At 32.9% G+C, this 20,000-nt stretch overlaps 1 protein-coding gene and 1 long non-coding RNA gene across 4 annotated transcripts in view; one reads left to right on the top strand and one right to left on the bottom strand.

Annotated features, from left to right (window-relative positions):
• RNF213 (ring finger protein 213) overlaps positions 1 to 20,000 on the top strand; it is a 645,256-nt gene that overhangs the window by 409,129 nt on the left and 216,127 nt on the right. The window lies entirely within an intron of this gene.
• LOC147031083 (uncharacterized) lies at positions 16,396 to 18,315 on the bottom strand. The gene is made up of 4 exons (XR_015056659.1): positions 18,034 to 18,315; positions 17,416 to 17,937; positions 17,107 to 17,319; positions 16,396 to 17,010 (listed from the first exon to the last, which is right to left on the bottom strand). It is a non-coding gene; the product is annotated as an uncharacterized LOC147031083 (long non-coding RNA).

Here is a 20,000-nt window from a genome sequence, read left to right as displayed (position 1 = left end):
GCCCCCCGGCAATATTCCTGGCAAGTTTCAATCCGATCGGACTGGTGATCGTCCGGTTATTAATAATTTGGGAAAAAATTGGCATGATAAGGGGAGAAGGTGGAACGACACCTTCAGCTGCCTTATATACACCGTTTCAACACTGAAAAAGCAGTAAAATGGCCGTAACTTGGAAACCGCTCGTCCGATCGATATCAAACCTCGAAAAGGCACATCCGCGGGTCCCCGGCAATATTCCTGGCAAGTTTCAATGAGATCTGACCGGCGGTCGTCGAGAAACGGCGGTCGCAGACAGACAGACAGACACACAGATTGCTGGAATTATATATACTAGTACGGGCCCGTAGGTGCGTGCCCGTAGGTGAGTGCCAGTATGTGCAGCCTCTCTCTCTCTCTCTCTCAAACCTCGAAAAGGCACATCCGCGGGTCCCCAGCAATATTCCTGGCAAGTTTCAATCATGCAAAATAAATAATAAAGAATAAATAAATAACCATCACTTGTGACGTCATTTGTGACGTTATAGCACCGTGTCTTGTCAATGGTTGACAGATAAATGGCCGTAACTTGGGAACGGCTCATCCGATTAATCTCAAACCTTGAAAAGCACATCCGCGGGGCCCCGGCAATATTCCTGGCAAGTTTCAATCAGATCGGACCGTCGATCGTGCAAAACACAAAATAAATAAATAAACATTAATTGTGACGTCATTCGTGATGTCATGGCACCGTGTCTTGTCATTGGTCGACAGATAAATGGCCGTAACTTGGGAACCGCTCGTCCGATCGATATCAAACCTCGAAAAGGCACATCCGCTGGTCCCTGGCAATTTTCCTGGCAAGTTTTAATCCGATCGGACCGGCGGTCGCAGACAGACAGACAGACAGACAGACAGACACAGAGATTGCTGCATATATATATATATATATATATATATATATATATATATATATATATATATATATATATATATGTATGTATGTTGTTCGTCTTTCGGCTGCTCCCGTTAGGGGTCGCCACAGCGGATCATCCGTTATGATCCGTATACTGATCTGGCATAGGTTTTACGCCGGATGCCCTTCCTGACGCAACCCTGGTCACCTCTTACGACACAGGGATAAGGATTGGGTTTCGCCATGATTCAGGGCTGCCCTACACCCTCTCCAAGCGCGGCCCAGTGCAGAGCTCCCGTCTTCAAGCGATCCTCCAACCCAAGCCTCCGAGTAGCCGGATTACAGGCGCATGCCACTGCGCCCGGTTATATATATATATATATATATATATATATATATATATATATATATATATATATATATATATATATATATATATATATATATATATATGTAGGGTAAGAATACTGATTCTGGCTCACTTTTCCCCATGTAAATGAATGGGGGATTTTCAGCGATTCCCTTTTTTTTTCCCTAAAAATAAACCCCCTTTTTATCCCAAGGTATATTTATTTGTCTCCCCTTTTAACTTGGAGGTTGAACCTCATTGAATTGAACACCTGGGGGTTGAACAGCTCACTCATTGAACCTATAAAGATTTGTTCATTCTCAAATTCCTTCAATAGTTTAATTTTCTTTGCACAATAATCCCCATCTAAAATATTGACAAACAAAACATTTGAATCTTTATATTTTTGAAGATACCCCTTTTGTGCCATTACGAAATGATAAACTTCTCTTAATGCTCTCATCTGGCCACCTCCTGAGCCACATATCATTTTGAGATTATAGTAAATTGTTTTTTCATTGTTCAATTGATAACCATCAAAGTTTTCAGTCCATTCAAGGATATTCATTTTTTTCTTTACATCCTCTAACTTACTAGTTTTTAAATTGATTCGCTTATTTGTTTTATTTACCTTTGTTTTAGTTATTTTTTCAATAAGACTTATTTGATATTTTTCACATTCATTATGTTTTCCATTTATATACCAAGACTGAGATTTTCTCCACTCTTTAGTTTGATTAATACTTGGTTTAACCATTTATATATTGTGAAAAAAAGCGGTAGCCCTTAAAAAACCCTAACCCATCTTCCCATCGTTAAAACATAATCTATTTTATACACTCTATCATACAATATCCATATGGAACACAATCTATTCCATTATCTAAAATAAATCTCTTATCATCAAAGGCTCCTAATGCCTTTTTATTTACTTCTTCACTATATATGTTATGTTTATAACTTCTTATTGTATTCATTTTCCTATATTCTTCTTTCTTATTCATCAAACAATTATAATAATTTCTAAAAGTTATTGATTTCTTTATTACATATTTCTTTATTCCCTTTAACCTCTTATCAATCTGTTCACCATACTTATAAGCATATGCCTTTGCTCTCAATCCAATAAACTCACTCATTACTTTTCCACCCAACTCATCCTTAAACTTACCAATAACCTTTTCATTCTTTTTGGAAAATAACTCACTCTTCTTGCTGAAATTACTTGTATCATATACTCCAATATTTTTCTTCATATCTTCATAAACATCATCAGTTTTTATATCTAGGATAAAACTATCAGTGTCCAAATACAACAATGAAACATTTTCGCCATACTCTTTCTTTAAGTCATTATACAAATAATCATACATCAATATCTTTGATAAATCAAGAACTGCTGTTCCAATATAAATTGGTTTATCCATTACAATACTTTCCTTTTTCATATGAATTGCAGAAAAGTTCTCTGAAAAAACCTCTTCTCTCTCAAAACTTGGTTTATTTATCAATCTCGAAGCTTCTTTCCAAGATGTTGCGAATCTAATGTTTTGCCTGTTTCTAACATTTTCCATAGTCTTTCCAAATACAGCATTATTCATTAATTTATAAAAGTCCCCTTCAAATTTTACTTTTGTATTTGCTCTCATATCTGTATTGAATTGATTATACTTTTTCACCCAAGGACTTTGTTTAAATTTTAAAACTCTATGAATTTTAGCTACTCTCAATCCTTCTCTCAAAAACTGTTTTAAGCTTCTCTGATGTAAAACATATCCCTCTTTATCATAGAATGTTGTTAATAACTTTTCTGTTGATTTGCCTTTAATATTAAAACTTTTATGATAATCACTGAACCATTCTTTCTTTGGGGTTTCTTTCTCACATGCAAAAGGAAGGTCTTTATGCTTATTATGAAGAACACTCGGGTACCTCAAATCAACTTCAAAATAATAACCTTCTTCTTCGTCATTCAATTCCTCTTGAGAAGAAATAACAATATTCATCAAAGCCTTTTCATAATCCTTTTCTTCCACCCACTCTAATTTACCATAAGGTAGAGATTGAGACATTGCCCATCCATACAAATTATTAGCATCAAAATACATCAAATAATTACTATCTTTTTCACCATCATAATTTGGGAGATATTTATTATTTGCTTTCGCATATCTTTTTGAACATACTTGTGATATTCCACCTCTCTTGGACTACTCAATCATCAAAAGCATATCAACATCACTGATTAAATCTATATCTTGTTTTGTCATTTTCAACATTGCACTCCAAGCTAAACCAGGAGCTGTGAAATAGTGGGCAGGGTCTAATCCATAACAATTTTTATTATGACAGAGTGTTCTAAAAGCCTCAAACACATCAGCTAACAATAAAACATCTGTTTTTAGATATAAATCATGATATTCTCCAAGGTTCTTTATCTTAAATATTTTCCATATTTCTTGTGCGTGTTTATATTCCTTATCACTTATCTCTTCTTCATAAAGGTTATTATAGAAACTTTCTTTTGAAGGAAGTTGTGTTTCTTTAAATCTCATAAATGAATCCATATAATCATAAGGATAAATTCCCTTACTTGTAAGAATTTTCTCTTTACTTTGAATTTCATTCCTTGTTTGAATTTCCTCTCTCGTAAGAATTCCTTCTTTAATCAGAATTTCATCTTTAATCTGAATTTCCTCTTTAGTTCGAATTTTCTTCATAATTAGAATTTCATCTTCAGTTAGAATTTCTTCATTAATTAGAGTTTCCTCTTTACTTTGAATTCTCTCTTTAATCTGAATTTCCTCTTTAGTGAGAATTTCCTCTTTTGGAAAGAATGAATTAAGATTTGGAAAAGAGTCCGTGGAGCTTAGATTTGATGCGAGGTAGGCTTGTGGTGTTCCCATAAACTTGTAAGAATCTAGAAACCTAATATGAGTTAAAGGTTTTGTGAATATCATTTTTGAAAATGAAATATACTTTTGACTTGTGTTTGTTATGGCAGAAATATTCCCTGGTGTTTTTGAAAGTTCATTTATAAATAGATGTGTATCATAGTTGGCGCTGTTGTGAAGAAAGACTGGAATAAAAGAAGGTAATTTATAATTAAGATTACAACAGGAATGAGCGGGACCTCTATATTTACCAGTAAGATGACAATGGTCTCTAACTTTAGACTCCTTAATTTCCCCCTCACAAATATGACAGATATTGTTCATTCTAAATTCTAATTTTTCTTCTTTGGTTAATTTCATCGGTTCATTTGTTTCTTTCATTAATTTAGTGAGTCTTATACAATCCTTTTCTAATCGTTTTACAAACTCTTGTGAAGCATTTTTTCCACGATAATGTTCAAGTTTGTTATACTTTTCTCCAACAGATGATTTGATATAATAACAGAAACCACAAGGAATATGTTTTTGATATTTATTTGTATATGGTTCTTTTGGATTAGGAGAAGCAGTATTTATCTTTTTAAGGATACATTCAAAATCAGCGTATATCACAAATGGGTGCATGATAGATTTATTATAATCTTCAAAAGAAATCTTTTCACCAGGTTTAGGCATTGTAATTACAGCTGATTTATGATGACTACAATATTTTGAATGTTGTTCTAATCGTTCTTTTGTATGAAATGAATTAAGACATCGCTTACAAGGATATATTTTGTTTGCTGTTCTGAATACCTGAGAAGAGATTAATCTTGATAAATTATTGATGTATGTGTAATGTGAATTCTTTCCAACACTAAAATATAAAAGGTCAATGTGTGTTTCTTCATTTTTATAGTTGTTTGAAATTTTTAATATTTGAACTTTGTTTGTATCCGTTAATCCATATACATTAATAGAAAGATTATTCTTTTTCTCAAATTTAGGAATATCTGTTAGTGGCATTGGGAATTTAAAATCTTTAATGTCCAAGGTATTCTCATATTTCATATATTGTTTTACTCTTTCTGAATTACATTTTGGTGGATGAAAGTGAGCAAGAACAGACCAGAGAAAACATTTATTATCATTGTTCTTAATATTAACAACTGCCTTCTTTAGTTTTATTTCTTTTGGTAATTCAATATAAGAAGAAGCTTTAAGAGGGTTTGATTTTAGAATGTGTATATCTAAAAAGATGATTTTTTTAATATTGAATCCACTTCCTACCACTGTATTATCAACATCCTCCTCTTGTCTTGATAGTTCTTCATAAACCCCACTATTCAAAAAATCTTGAAATGATGTTATAAAATGAAGACCTGTTCTCATATAAGGAGTATGTTCTTCATCTTGTCTTTTCATATTCATTTTCACTCCCATATAAAACTTTAAAGTTTTCATTTCTTTTAATGTCTTTTTCATAAATTTTTCAACATTGGGTTTCACTATTTCAATTGATTCAGCTATTGATGATGGACCGGGTTCTCCAAATTGAAAAATCCTTATTTTTATATGTCCTTTAAATGCCCCATCAGTGTTTTCAATATAATAGTCTCCCTTTACTTTAAACTCATTTTTCTTGTGTTTTTGTGATTGAAGATGTTTATTATAACTACTCTTCAAAACATCCTTTGAACAGATATCACAATGTTTTCTTTCCAACTCAAGAGAAGATATTTGATGAAATAGATTAAATGTGTGTTTGTTGGTTCGGAGGTGTTTTCTATAATGTTTATATTCGTGATTACAAACATCGCAGTACGTTGTATTCACCATATTTATAGAATAAAACTTTGCTTAAACGAAAATTTTCATGATGAAAATTTTGTTTAATTTATAGGTGAATCTGTGCTTAAAAACATTTTATCCTCCAACTTTTTCACTTAATAAATACAATGTTTCAAGACACAAAAGACAAGTTTCAATCAATCTCTTCATCTGTTAAAGATACTGAGAAATATGTCAAGGATGTAAAATTGAACAAAGATAAATATAACAACTATTGGATAAAAACTATTATGGTAAATAATATGAGTTCTTCAATTTCCTTCAGTGGAAGGGCTTTTAGTATACCTGGTAGAACATCAATTAAAGTATCTCTAACAAAAGTTTCTCCTCTCCTTCTAGTAATATATTCAAAACTAGAAAAAGCAATGAAACAAGAAAAAGTATCAAAGAACAAAAACCTTATGGATGAAGCTTTAGAAAGAAAAGATAAGACCATCTGTAATATGCAAGGAGAAATTTGTATTTTTTTCAACAACCCTAAAGATGTAAATCCTGATGAAATAAAGGATGTTAATATATCAGGTGAAATGACATTTCGTTCAATAGTAGTTAACGATAATTTTAAAATTACCTTTAATATAAAAAATGTTGTCGTTGAATCTGATAATGAAAAAAGTATATCGATATCGATGGTAATATACAACTGAAAGTATAGATGAATTTCAGTTTAAGTAAAGTTTTACTTTATAAATATGCTAGACTTTCCTGATTCTCCATATGACAAATTTGAGAATTGTCCTGCGTGTGAAAGACGGGGATTAAACACAGAGTCAAAAGCCTATAAACAATGTATATTCTGTGATTATCTTCTAATTAATGATAATAAAAAATATAAAAAGGAAAATAATTCTTTTAGATTTACACCAAAAATGAATTACTTTACAAGATTGATTAGAGAAATGAATGTAAAGTATGAGGGTGATAACACACCTTTCCTTACAAGGGAAGAAACTGAACGTATAGGAGAAATGTTCAAAGGATTGTTGTTGTATATTATTCATGGATGTAATTTTCAGGGAAATATCAACACAAGATATTGTATAAATAAAATAATGGATTATCTTGAAATTAAACCTGAACTTAGGATAAAATATAGAGTTTCTAAAAAAGCCAATAATAAATTAAATAACCTGTTTTTTAAATATATAAATGAATGATTTTTTACCTATTTGGGAAAATAAGATAAAATTTAACAACCATAAAAATCTCCCAAATTCATTAAGATGTCTCATAGTTGGTTCAAGTGGATGTGGAAAAACCTGCTTACTTTTAAAAATGCTCCTCACTCCCAACTTTTTAGATTATGATAATTTAATAATTTTCACAAAGTCGAGTTTTCAACCAGAGTATCAACTACTCTCACAAGGTTTTAATGCTGGTCTTCAAAAAGAAGATATAATCGGTTTATTTAAACGTCAAAAAAACCTAAATGATTATAACTTTGAAGATATAATTCAACTATTTTGTGATACACAGAGATGTAAAAAGAAATCAAATCCTATAACTTGTATTCTTAGTGATAATACGGATGATATACCGTCTCCCCAAGATTTGGATAAATCAAAAAAGAACCTCGTTATCTTTGATGATTGTGTTAATGAGAGAAACCAAACGGTAATGGATAGCTACTACACAAGAGGGAGACATTCTTCTTGTAATTGTATTTATCTTAGTCAATCGTACTTTCAACTTCCTCGTCGTTCCATCAGAAACAATGCTAATACTTTTATTTTATTCAAGTTAAATTCAATAGATATCAATAATTTTTGGAGAGATAATTGTTCTACATTATGTAGTAAAAAGAAATTTGAGGATTACATGAAGCACACGACTGAAAAATATAAATATATTGTTGTGAAACAAGATGAGATATTAAGGGATATATTTTTTGTTTTATAAACAATTATATATATAAATGACAACTATTATTATAAATCTTGTGGGTAAATCTGCTTCTGGAAAAAACTTTCATAAATCAAGGTTCTTGTGTAGTACAAATGAGAATATTGTAAATTTACTTAAAAAACACCCCGTGATACGCATTGTATCAACAACAACTAGAGCAATAAGACCTGGAGAAGTAAAAGGTGAAGATTATCACTATATTTCAGTGGAGGAACATATGCGATTGAGGAATGAAGGACAAATATTTGAGGAGGTTTCTCTTGGTACAACAAAATATTCACATTGTAAGAGTGAGTTAAGGAAACTAAAATCTGGTGGTGTTGGGATATTAGAAACTAATCCAGAAGGAACGAGACAAATTATTAAATATCTGAGCGGAGTGAAGATTTTATCATTCGGTTTTGATGTTGATGAAGAAACTCAACGCAAACGTATGAAAAGCAGAGATGCAAGTATTAGTGAAGAAGAAATTACAACTCGCATTAATGTTAATAAAGAATTTGATGAAATATTTAAAGAAAAGGATTTATTTGAACACATCTACTTGAATGATGAAGAAAAGGAAAATTTCCCTGTTAATCTTTACAATTCATTAAATGATATTTTACAATAAATAAATGGATACAAAAGAAAGAGCAAGAAGATTTAAGGAACATCAAGAGTTGGTTTCAAAAGTTGTAAAACAGCAGGAAGACACAAAGAAGAAACGCAGACAGAAACTAACGGGCGAAGAAGTATTTGAAAGAAAACAAGAGAAATTTTTTAAACCACTTTTAAAAACTTCCCAAGAAAAAATGAAAGATGTTTCCACAGTTCCCACAGTAGAATATACTCCCAGAAAGCTCCAAATGTTAAAAGATTTCAGTCAAATGACGGAGGAAGAATTAGAGCATATTGGAGAATTAGAATATGATGAAGGTTTATTTCAACAACTGGAAGAGATTAATCAACCCCTGATTATATTGTGAATGCTGTTCAAAACAATGAATATTCAGCGGATTCAAAAACCAAAGCAGGACTCATTCCAACAGAACAACCAGCAATATTTCATCTTGTTCAAGAAAAGGTATTGATATTTAATGATGAATTAAGGTTCTTAAGTTCTGCTCAACCCCCTGTTAAACTAACTCCGAGATTAATGTTTCTTCTCACAAAAGATGGAAGACAAGGTTCAACTGTGAGGGATGAATCAAAGTATATTGATAAACCATTGGATATGGAAAATAATGATGATAGAGGATATATTGATTTGCTGAACACTCTAAATTATAAGGTTATTCTTTCTGGTAAAAGTAGGAAGAATGAGAAGGAGAAACACATTATTCAGGCTTTAAGTATCCTTGGTTCAGGTACTAGTTTTCTTCCAAATGACCCATCGCAATTAGTTAATAGACTGTTATTGTTGTTAGGCAGTAAGAAGGCTGGAAATAACAATTGTTTTAATGAAGCATCAGCCATTTTAGACCAGTTGATGAACATGAAAATAATTAATAAATCTCAATATAAAGACATTTTATCTCATATTAAATAAGATGAGAAGCACAATCCTGAGTTTTAATTTCACAACAAGCGACCACACATCTTCATTCCCATACCCACTACAACTTGACACAACAAAAGAATATGAGGCATCTTTATTGTCCATGGAAACTTATAATACCTTATTTAATATAACCGAGAAAAATGACAAGTTTAGTTATAATCCGGGAAGTGGATACAAAACGATAACAGTCTCACCCGGAGCATACGAGATTTCTCAAATATCTTCCGAAATTGCTCATCTTATGAAAGAACAGGGTGATGAACCAAAAAATATTGTTATAAACATTCAAAAACATACTTCAAAATCAACGATTAAAGTTAAAAATAACTACAAGGTTGATTTCACAATTGATAATTCATTTAGAGAGTTATTGGGTTTCTCCTCAAAAAGATTGAAACTAATGGGACGTTTTACAGTGATAATGTCATTCAAATATCCTCAGGAATAAATTCGGTGTTAATTCACTGTGATTTGATTGATGGTGCTTATAATGATGGAAAAAAAACAAATACAATATTTTCATTCAGTGCATACTCAACCCCAATTGGTTATAAATTCAATATGGAACCTAAAAATTTGGTTTATCTACCTGTGTCAGGAAAAACCATACACAGAGTAAATTTTAGGATGACCGACCAAGATAATCGTGTGATTTCTTTTAATGGAGAAGTTATATCCATCAGAATTCACCTACGTGAAGTTTTCCAATAAATAAATACGATGGTTATTGTGAGGAAACACGAGTTGGGAAAATATAAAATAATTACAGGGGATGGGATGTTCCTTTCCCCGTACTACAAGGGTGAAGGTATGTATCTTGGTAGAGGATACTATAAACCTAAGAGACAAAGGGGTGTCGGACATCAATTTAGAGGAGATGGGATAATTGATACTCTCATGGGTATTGGTTCAACTATTCTTAAACATAAAGACCTAATTGGTTCAACTGCTTCTGCTGTGGGAAATGTAGCAGGTGCTGTAAAGAGTATAAAAGATGCTCAGAAGGAATCTCATAAATTACAAGCAATAAAAGAAATTAAGAAAGGTAAAACTCAGTTGTGCCCGCAAGAACGACAGAAAATAATTCAAATACTTGGATCAGGGTTTCAAAAGTTTTAACATCTTTTTTCCTAAATAAATACAAGTATGGAAGCAATTGATAGTATCTATGATTTGGATGATACTATTATTATCTCAAACTCCACTAAAAAAGAAGATTACTTCAAGGTAAATGCAATAACTGGAACAGACTGGAATACAAATGGTACAAAAAGTTTTGAAATAAATAATCAACAAACCTATTTGAATCTCTCCGAAAGTTTCTTGTTGTGTAAATTTAAATTCACTAAGGCTGGGAATAACACAAACGCTACACTTGTAAATGATTTCTTCTGGAAAATGTTTGATAGTGTGCGATTGTATATTGGAACACAAGAAGTTGAAGCGGTTGATTATGTCTCTGCTGTATCTGAAATGATGAAATTTACACTCTATACATTCAGTGATAGAATGGGAAAGGGGTCTGTCGAAGGTTTTATTCCTGATATGTCAACGGGAACAAACACAGACCCTGGATATATTCAAAGGAAAGGAATGTATAATGATGATACAAAAGCAGAAAATAGTTTTACTGTGGCAGTTCCTCTTAAAGGTATATTTGGATTTTGTGATTATGATAAAGTTCTGTATGGTCTTAAAATTAGATTTCAACTACAAAGGAATGATAATGAAAATAGATTGCTTTTTGGTGTTGGTAGTGCTTTTGGTGAACAGAATAAATATGTAATTGAGGAGATGAGTTGGTATATCAGTGAATATACTCCTAATCTTAAAACAGAAGAGATGTTGAATCGAAGACTTAACTCAAAGAAACCACTCAGTGTATCATACCTCAAAAGAAGATGTCAACACGTTAAACTCAATCAAACTACTTACACGTGGAATTTGGGTGTTCTGGAAGGAAAGCCACGATATCTGTGGATGATTTTTAAAAAGCCAGATGGTGATACTGCGACTGATAAGAATAATGCATTGAGTGATAATGCTAAGGTGAAACAACTTCGCGTTTCTCTAGATGGAACATTTTATCCACGAGATAGATTGGAAATTAATTGGGAAAAAAATGATTTTGCTGAAGCATACAAGTCTTACCAAAAGGTGTGTGAAAGTAATGGAAATAAAGAACCTATTTTGGATATGACAGCATTTAAAAGTTTGTATACAATCTATGCGTTTGACCTGAGCGCTCAAAAGGAAACTATAAAGTCTAATCGAGTGGATACTTCCCTATACATTGAAAGAGGAGAGAGTGAAGAAGTTGATACATATTGTTTGCTTTTGGAAGAAACAGAATTGCAGATTAATACAGATAATGGTGTGATGATTAGTCTCACATAATTTTTTGTTAAATAAATGAGTGGCAAAGTACCAACTGGGGTATATGTTAATCAAATCAATCTTCATAAACTATCATCTTGTGTTCAAAATCAAAAGCCTTGTACGATTAACGTTAATACAATTCAGAGAAAAGGAGCAGTAAGAATTGATGTTTTGCTCACAAGAGAACAGGTTAAAATCTTGAATGACACTGGCTCACTTAAAATTAAAATGACAAAACCAATGTTGAAAAAATATTCAATAAGAGAGACGAGTGGAGGATTTCTCCCATTTCTAATTCCTTTATTTGCTGGTTTAAGTGCAGTTGGAGCATTGACGGGTGGTATTTCAACAGCGGTAAAAACTGCCAACGAAAGGAAGGCTCAACTCCAGGCTCAAAAAGAATTGGAAAGACATAACAAAGAGTTGGAGAAACAAATTAGTGGAAGTGGTGTAATTGTAGATTTTGCTGAAAAACTTGAAGGTCTGCCTGATAAAGCGAGATTGTTAGTTGGAGATATGCTTTCTTCTATAGCACAAGCAGGTGTAAAATTAACGAAAAGAGGTAATGGATTATATCTTTCTAATAAATAAATGAGCATTGATGAGTGGTTGAAAGAATTTGGAAAGAATACAACATCAAATTTACAACTTGCTAAATATTGTAAGAAATTAAAAATTCATAATGTGGTTATTTGTATGAGAGATGAATTAACAAATGTGCCGAAACATACAAAGAATATTATTATGAACTTAGAAGATAATGATGGGAACGGTTCTCATTGGGTTTGTATTTTTAATAGTCAAGACAAATATTATTTTGATAGTTTTGGTCTTCCACCACCTGTTGAAGTCATAAAATTCTTACAGAATGGTGTTTATCAAACATTTCAAGTCCAAGAATTAAATTCCAAGTGTTGTGGTCAATTATGTCTATATGTGTTATTTCAACTCAACAAAAATAAAAAATTTTATGATATTATTTTTAATCTAATATAAATGACTTATGTTGGTAAAGATGGTTCTATCTTTGGTGTATCTCAAGAACTGGATATTGATTTATCAAATTATTATACAAAGGCACAGGCTGAACGACATAAATATAATATAAACAAAAATATTAACATGAAAAATGCTTATAAATTAAAAAATTATCCAAGCCCGACTGACGCGAATGACTTGGTGAGATTAAACGATTTATCACAATATATATATACTTAAATAAAACGGCTGTGTATTCCAAAGATACAGAAGTGTTGATATTATCTCCAGGTCATACAGAATTCACAGTTCGAATTAAAATAAATTTTTATAAAGAAGGGCGTATCGTTTGTATGAGAATAGAACAATGGGGGTATGATATGAATGATTTAGGGTATAATTGGTCATTTAAAATTAACCTCGAAGACCTGGAACAATTAAATCAGTCTCGTAAGGAAGAATATTATGCACTTGGTATCGAGAATGAGTTTTGTGGAGCCACGATTAGTAAACAACAAATAAAAGAATTTAATAAGGGTAAATATAATAATGGTTTTGCCCTTGTTTATCTCATGAAAACAAAAAACAGGATTATATATAATAAGTAAGGAAATACAAAATGATTTAACTATGGGAAGATGGGGAGGTGTTTCGTGCCATAATATTATTCTAACATATATTTCTAATACATAAATGACAGCAAGAAGGCTTCAAGAAAATTATCATTTCTGTGTCCAAGCATACCTTCAAGAAAAGGGTATTCGGTATTTTAATAAATATGTTCTACAACATAAGAATGAGGTATTTTCAATAAAAGATTGGCATTATGCTGATGTTGATAAACCGACAACTTTAGATTTAATTAGAATGTTAAATAATGAAAAAATTATAAGGTTAAGAAAAGGTAAGGCTCTTTTAGAAATTCAAAAGAAATTTTATTGGTTTCCTGTTGTAAAAAAAATTATTTTGGATACAGGAATAACAAGAAATCCTGATGAATATATGTATAATATTCTATGGGGTGTAAACGATTCAAGGATAGTAAGGGATGAGGAAGGAGTTGAAGAAGAGAGGGAAGAGGAGGAAAAGGAGAAGGAGGAGAGGGAGAAGAAAGAGAAGGAGGAAAAGGAGAAGAGAGAGAAGGAGGAAAGAGAGAAGAAAGAGAAGGAGGAAAAGGAGAAGAGAGAGAAGGAGGAAAGAGAGAATAGAGAGAGGGAGGAAAAGGAGAAGAGAGAGAAGGAGGAAAGAGAGAATAGAGAGAGGGAGGAAAGAGAGAAGAAAGAGAAGGAGGAAAAGGAGAAGAGAGAGAAGGAGGAAAGAGAGAATAGAGAGAGGGAGGAAAGAGAGAAGAGAGAGAGGGAGAAGAAAGAGAAGGAGGAAAAGGAGAAGAGAGAGAGGGAGGAAAGAGAGAGAATGAATAAATATCAAAATATGGAAACCAGTGAGATTCAAAAAAGATTGGTGGTATTACAGAAAATAACTCAACCCACCGAGGAGGAAAACAAAGAATTGACAAGTCTATTTGCAATATTTTCTTCAAGACTATTGACATCGTCAAGCTATTCATTTTAATTCAAGTTTTTTCTTAAATAAATGGAGGAGAGAGTGAAGGCATTTCTAAGGATTCTTTATGTTTTAAAAATTAAGATTCAAATGTGCATGTTGGAAACTAAAAAGGTTTTTGCACTTTGCAGGAATTTTTCTCATAAATAAATGAGTTATTGTCTCAAAAGTAAAAAGAAAACTAATACTAAAAATATTTCATATATTAAAAGTAAAAATAACAGGGTTATACAAAAAGGTATATGTTCGGTGTGTGGTTCAAAAAAAAAATCAATTTATCTCCAAACACAAACTCGGAGGAGATATACAAAAGTTTTTATCAGGAAGTAAATTTACAACTACTGGAATACCAGGGGAATTACATCTTCCAGGGTATTCTTTCTGTGGTCCAGGCACAAACTTGGATAAAAGATTAGATGAGGCAGACAATCCTAAATCCTGGAGTAAACCAATCAATAGAGTTGATGAAGTGTGCATGAGACACGATATTGATTATGGGAATACCACAACGTTGGAAGAAAAGCATGAAGCCGATAGAGAAATGTTGTATAATTTGTCTCTGATACAAAATCCAACCTTGAGAGAAAAAGTTGATAGGTTCATCGTGAAGAAGATGATTAGTGCTAAATTGAAACTTGGACTTGGAAATTCAAAAAACTTATAGGCTCTAATGATGCCATTAAGACTGAAGAGCAATTAGCTGATGAATTACATAAACCAATATTCACAAAGTTTCAGAGAAGGAAAGTTTATTCCAAGGAAGTTGATTATATCTGGTCTGCTGATTTGATTGAACTCAATAATGATAAGGGGTACAAGTATGCTTTAACCGTTATTGATTTGAGGAGTAGATATGCGTGGGTTGTCCCTTTAAAAAACAAAACAGGTAATACTCTTATGTTAGCTTTTCAACAGATATTTAATAAAAGTAAGAGAAAACCTAAAAATTGTGGACTGATGAGGGTAGAGAGTTTTATAACAAGACATTTATGAATTTTCTAAAAAATAACAGTATTACATTATACAGTACCTTTAATGAAGGGAAGGCAGTTGTTGTTGAACGTTTTAATCGTACCTTAAAAGAGAGACTATATAAAAAATTCACACAACTCGGTTCACAACAATGGTCATCTTTTATTCAGGATATTGTGGATAAGTATAATGACACGATTCACACGTCAACAAATATGAAACCATCAGAAACATTTACAAAATTAAAATATGAAAAAGAGATTAATGTCAGAAAACCTAAGTTCAAAGTTGGTGATATCGTAAGAATATATAGGTGGAAATCTCATTTTGAAAAGGGTTTTACTGAACGATGGACGAAAGAACTTTTTAAAATTGTTGATGTAATAGATACAGTTCCTTGGACTTATAAAATATATGATTTGGAAGGGGAAGAGATTTTAGGTTCATTTTATTCACAGGAATTACAAAAGACAAAACTAAGCAGATAATACACCTTTGTGGACACTCGAGGGCCAAGTCCGAGGTGTATAACAGTATATAATGTGTGTCAAGGGGTGGACGTTCTTACATCTGTGAACCCCAAACACAGAATCCTCAACTGAATAGTCAAGGCTTAACTTTTGTTTGTGTGTGTGTGTGTGTGTGTGTGTGTGTGTGTGTGTGTGTGTGTGTGTGTGTGTGTGTGTGTGTGCAATGGGAGCAATAGGTTGGCGCTTCACTCCCTCCTACTATACACCGTTGTGGACACTCGAGGGCCAAGTCCGAGGTGTATAACAGTATATAATGTGTGTCAAGGGGTGGACGTTCTTACATCTGTGAACCCCAAACACAGAATCCTCAACTGAATAGTCAAGGCTTAACTTTTGTTTGTTGATGTGTATGTGTGTGTGTGTGTGTCCCAACCCTCACATTCAAAATCTCAACCCCAACCCTCACATTCAAAATCTCAACCCCAACTCAATCCTCACCCAACACAATGTCTTTTTCAACATGAGATTTCCACACATATATATATATATATATATATATATATATATATATATATATATATATATATATATATATATATATATATATATATATATATATATATATATATTTTACGTTTTTTTTTTTTTCTCTTCTTCCAATTCTGTCTTTTAAGGCTTTCAGGTTTGATGACATAGAAAGAGGGAGTAAGAACTTTCTTGATAGGTTTAAATCCCAAAGAGTGGTAGCATTTCAAGTCTTCAAAATAACCCCAACTTTCCAAGTCTCCAAGGTATTTATTTAAACCATCAAGGCAGAACTCATTTACTGATTTTTTCAAAATTTGTGAGTCTCCAAGGTAGTTCCCATATTTAGAACCATCTTGGCAGAACCCTTTTCCTGAGTCTCCAAGGTAGTTATTTAAACCATCAAGGCAGAACTCATTTACTGATTTTTTCAAAATTTGTGAGTCTCCAAGGTAAAACTTGTATTCTGGCTCATCAACGTATAACTTGTTCAGTGGGTATTGTCTTGATAACTCACAATGAGTACTATTGCTGTAAAACTCTTTTTCAGGATTTTGCTGGTCTCCAAGGTATAACTCTTTGGTTGGGTCATCAAGGACGAACTCGTTCTGTGGGTCTTGGTCGCTCATAAGGTCTTCAACCAAGCCAACAATTTCGCCCCAAGTTGTAGCAAAAGCAGTATTTTCATTTCGTATTTCAGACACAATTTCCTGTGAGAGAAAATAATAATGTATTAATTAAGTTATTTAATTATTAAATGAGTATGCTTCAATCAAAGTTTGAAAATAGGAAAATAAAAATCTTACCTCAACAGATAAGAGGTTTGAATCCAGTTCATCAACTTGAAGGTTTAGTTCCATACAAGACAGAGAGTTCCAAGGAACACCAAAGTCATCCCACTCAAGGTCTTGCTCGTTCTGTAGGTCTTGGTCGCTCACAAGGTCTTCAACCAAGTCAACAATTTCGCCCCAAGTTGTAGCAAAAGCAGTATTTTCATTTCGTATTTCAGACACAATTTCCTGTGAGAGAAAATAATAATGTATTAATTAAGTTATTTAATTATTAAATGAGTATGCTTCAATCAAAGTTTGAAAATAGGAAAATAAAAATCTTACCTCAACAGATAAGAGGTTTGAATCCAGTTCATCAACTTGAAGGTTTAGTTCCATACAAGACAGAGAGTTCCAAGGAACACCAAAGTCATCCCACTCAAGGTCTTGCTCGTTCTGTAGGTCTTGGTCGCTCACAAGGTCTTCAACCAAGTCAACAATTTCGCTCCAAGTTGTAGCAAAAGCAGTATTTTCATTTTGTATTTCAGATACAATTTCCTGTGAGAGAAAATAATAATGTATTAATTAAGTTATTTAATTATTAAATGAGTATGCTTCAATCAAAGTTTGAAAATAGGAAAAGAAAAATCTTACCTCAACAGATAAGAGGTTTGAATCCAGTTCATCAACTTGAAGGTTTAGTTCCATACAAGACAGAGAGTTCCAAGGAACACCAAAGTCATCCCACTCAAGGTCTTGCTCGTTCTGTAGGTCTTGGTCGCTCACAAGGTCTTCAACCAAGTCAACAATTTCGCCCCAAGTTGTAGCAAAAGCAGTATTTTCATTTCGTATTTCAGACACAATTTCCTGTGAGAGAAAATAATAATGTATTAATTAAGTTATTTAATTATTAAATGAGTATGCTTCAATCAAAGTTTGAAAATAGGAAAATAAAAATCTTACCTCAACAGATAAGAGGTTTGAATCCAGTTCATCAACTTGAAGGTTTAGTTCCATACAAGACAGAGAGTTCCAAGGAACACCAAAGTCATCCCACTCAAGGTCTTGCTCGTTCTGTAGGTCTTGGTCGCTCACAAGGTCTTCAACCAAGTCAACAATTTCGCTCCAAGTTGTAGCAAAAGCAGTATTTTCATTTTGTATTTCAGATACAATTTCCTGTGAGAGAAAATAATAATGTATTAATTAAGTTATTTAATTATTAAATGAGTATGCTTCAATCAAAGTTTGAAAATAGGAAAAGAAAAATCTTACCTCAACAGATAAGAGGTTTGAATCCAGTTCATCAACTTGAAGGTTTAGTTCCATACAAGACAGAGAGTTCCAGGCAAGCACACAGCACACCATTGCCAGCAAAAACAAATGTTTAAAATGGAGCCTGGGCTTGAAGCTTTTTTAGAGAAAGACTGGTGGGTGTGGTTTCCTTTGGAAATTCCCTGGGCAAGCCGAGGCAAGCCTTCATTAGGAAATTTTTCAAAACCATAACATCCTGTAATTTTCTAGTGATTTCTTTGTGAGTCAGAGATGAACTGGAAATGATGTAAGAGTGGGCGGGGCTTAGCAAAAGTAGGCGGGGCTTAGAAAAAGTGGGCGTGGCTTAGAAAAATACCTTATGAAAAGTGGGCGGAGCTTAGCAAAAGTGGGCGGGGCTTAGAAAAGTGGACGTGGCTTAGAAAAAATACCTCATGAAAAGTGGGCGGAGCTTAGCAAAAGTGGGCGGGGCTTAGAAAAGTGGGCGTGGCTTAGAAAAAATACCTCATGAAAAGTGGGCGGAGCTTAGCAAAAGTGGGCGGGGCTTAGAAAAGTGGGCGTGGCTTAGGAAAAATACCTCATGAAAAGTGGGCGGAGCTTAGCAAAAGTGGGCGGGGCTTAGAAAAGTGGGCGTGGCTTAGGAAAAATACCTCATGAAAAGTGGGCGGAGCTTAGCAAAGTGGGCGGGGCTTAGAAAAGTGGGCGTGGCTTAGAAAAAAATACCTCATGAAAAGTGGACGGAGTTTAGCAAAGTGGGCGTGGCTTAGAAAAGTGGGCGTGGCTTAGAAAAAATACCTCACAAAAAGTGGGTGGAGCTTAGCAAAAGTGGGCGGGGCTTAACAAAAAAATAACCTGTGGCTCAGGAGGTGGTCAAACAAGAGCATTAAGAGAAGTTTATCATTTCGTAATGGCACAAAAGGGTTATCTTAAAAAATATAAAGATTCAAATGTTTTGTTTGTCAATATTTTAGATGGGGATTATTGTGCAAAGAAAATTAAACTATTGAAGGAATTTGAGAATGAACAAATCTTTATAGGTTCAATGAGTGAGCTGTTCAACCCCCAGGTGTTCAATTCAATGAGGTTCAACCTCCAAGTTAAAAGGGGAGACAAATAAATATACCTTGGGATAAAAAGGGGGTTTATTTTTAGGGAAAAAAAAGGGAATCGCTGAAAATCCCCCATTCATTTACATGGGGAAAAGTGAGCCAGAATCAGTATTCTTACCCTACATATATATATATATATATATATATATATATATATATATATTTTTTTATAAATATATATATATATATGTATGTATGTACATGTGTGTATATATATATATATATATATATATATATATATATATATATATATATATATATATATATATATACATACATATATATATATATATATATATATATATATATATATATATATATACATACATATATATATATATATATATATATATATATATATATATATATATATATATATATATATATATATATATTGTTGCGGATTCGCGCCCACCGGCGTGCGAACGGCCACGTAACTCGAATCGCGGCACGTCGCCCACCGGACGGACAATCCAGTCGTGACCCTCTCGGACTAACGCCGGGAACCAGTCACGGGTGGACCTTTCGGTCTCACCACGATCGTGCCAATCG

The sequence above is a fragment of the Eptatretus burgeri genome, chromosome 3 (genome assembly GCF_056783735.1).
Source record: "Eptatretus burgeri isolate ZD-2024b chromosome 3, Ebu_testis_v1, whole genome shotgun sequence".
NCBI classification, from domain to species: Eukaryota; Metazoa; Chordata; class Myxini; order Myxiniformes; family Myxinidae; genus Eptatretus; species Eptatretus burgeri.
This window is presented reverse-complemented; position numbering and strand designations above follow the sequence as displayed.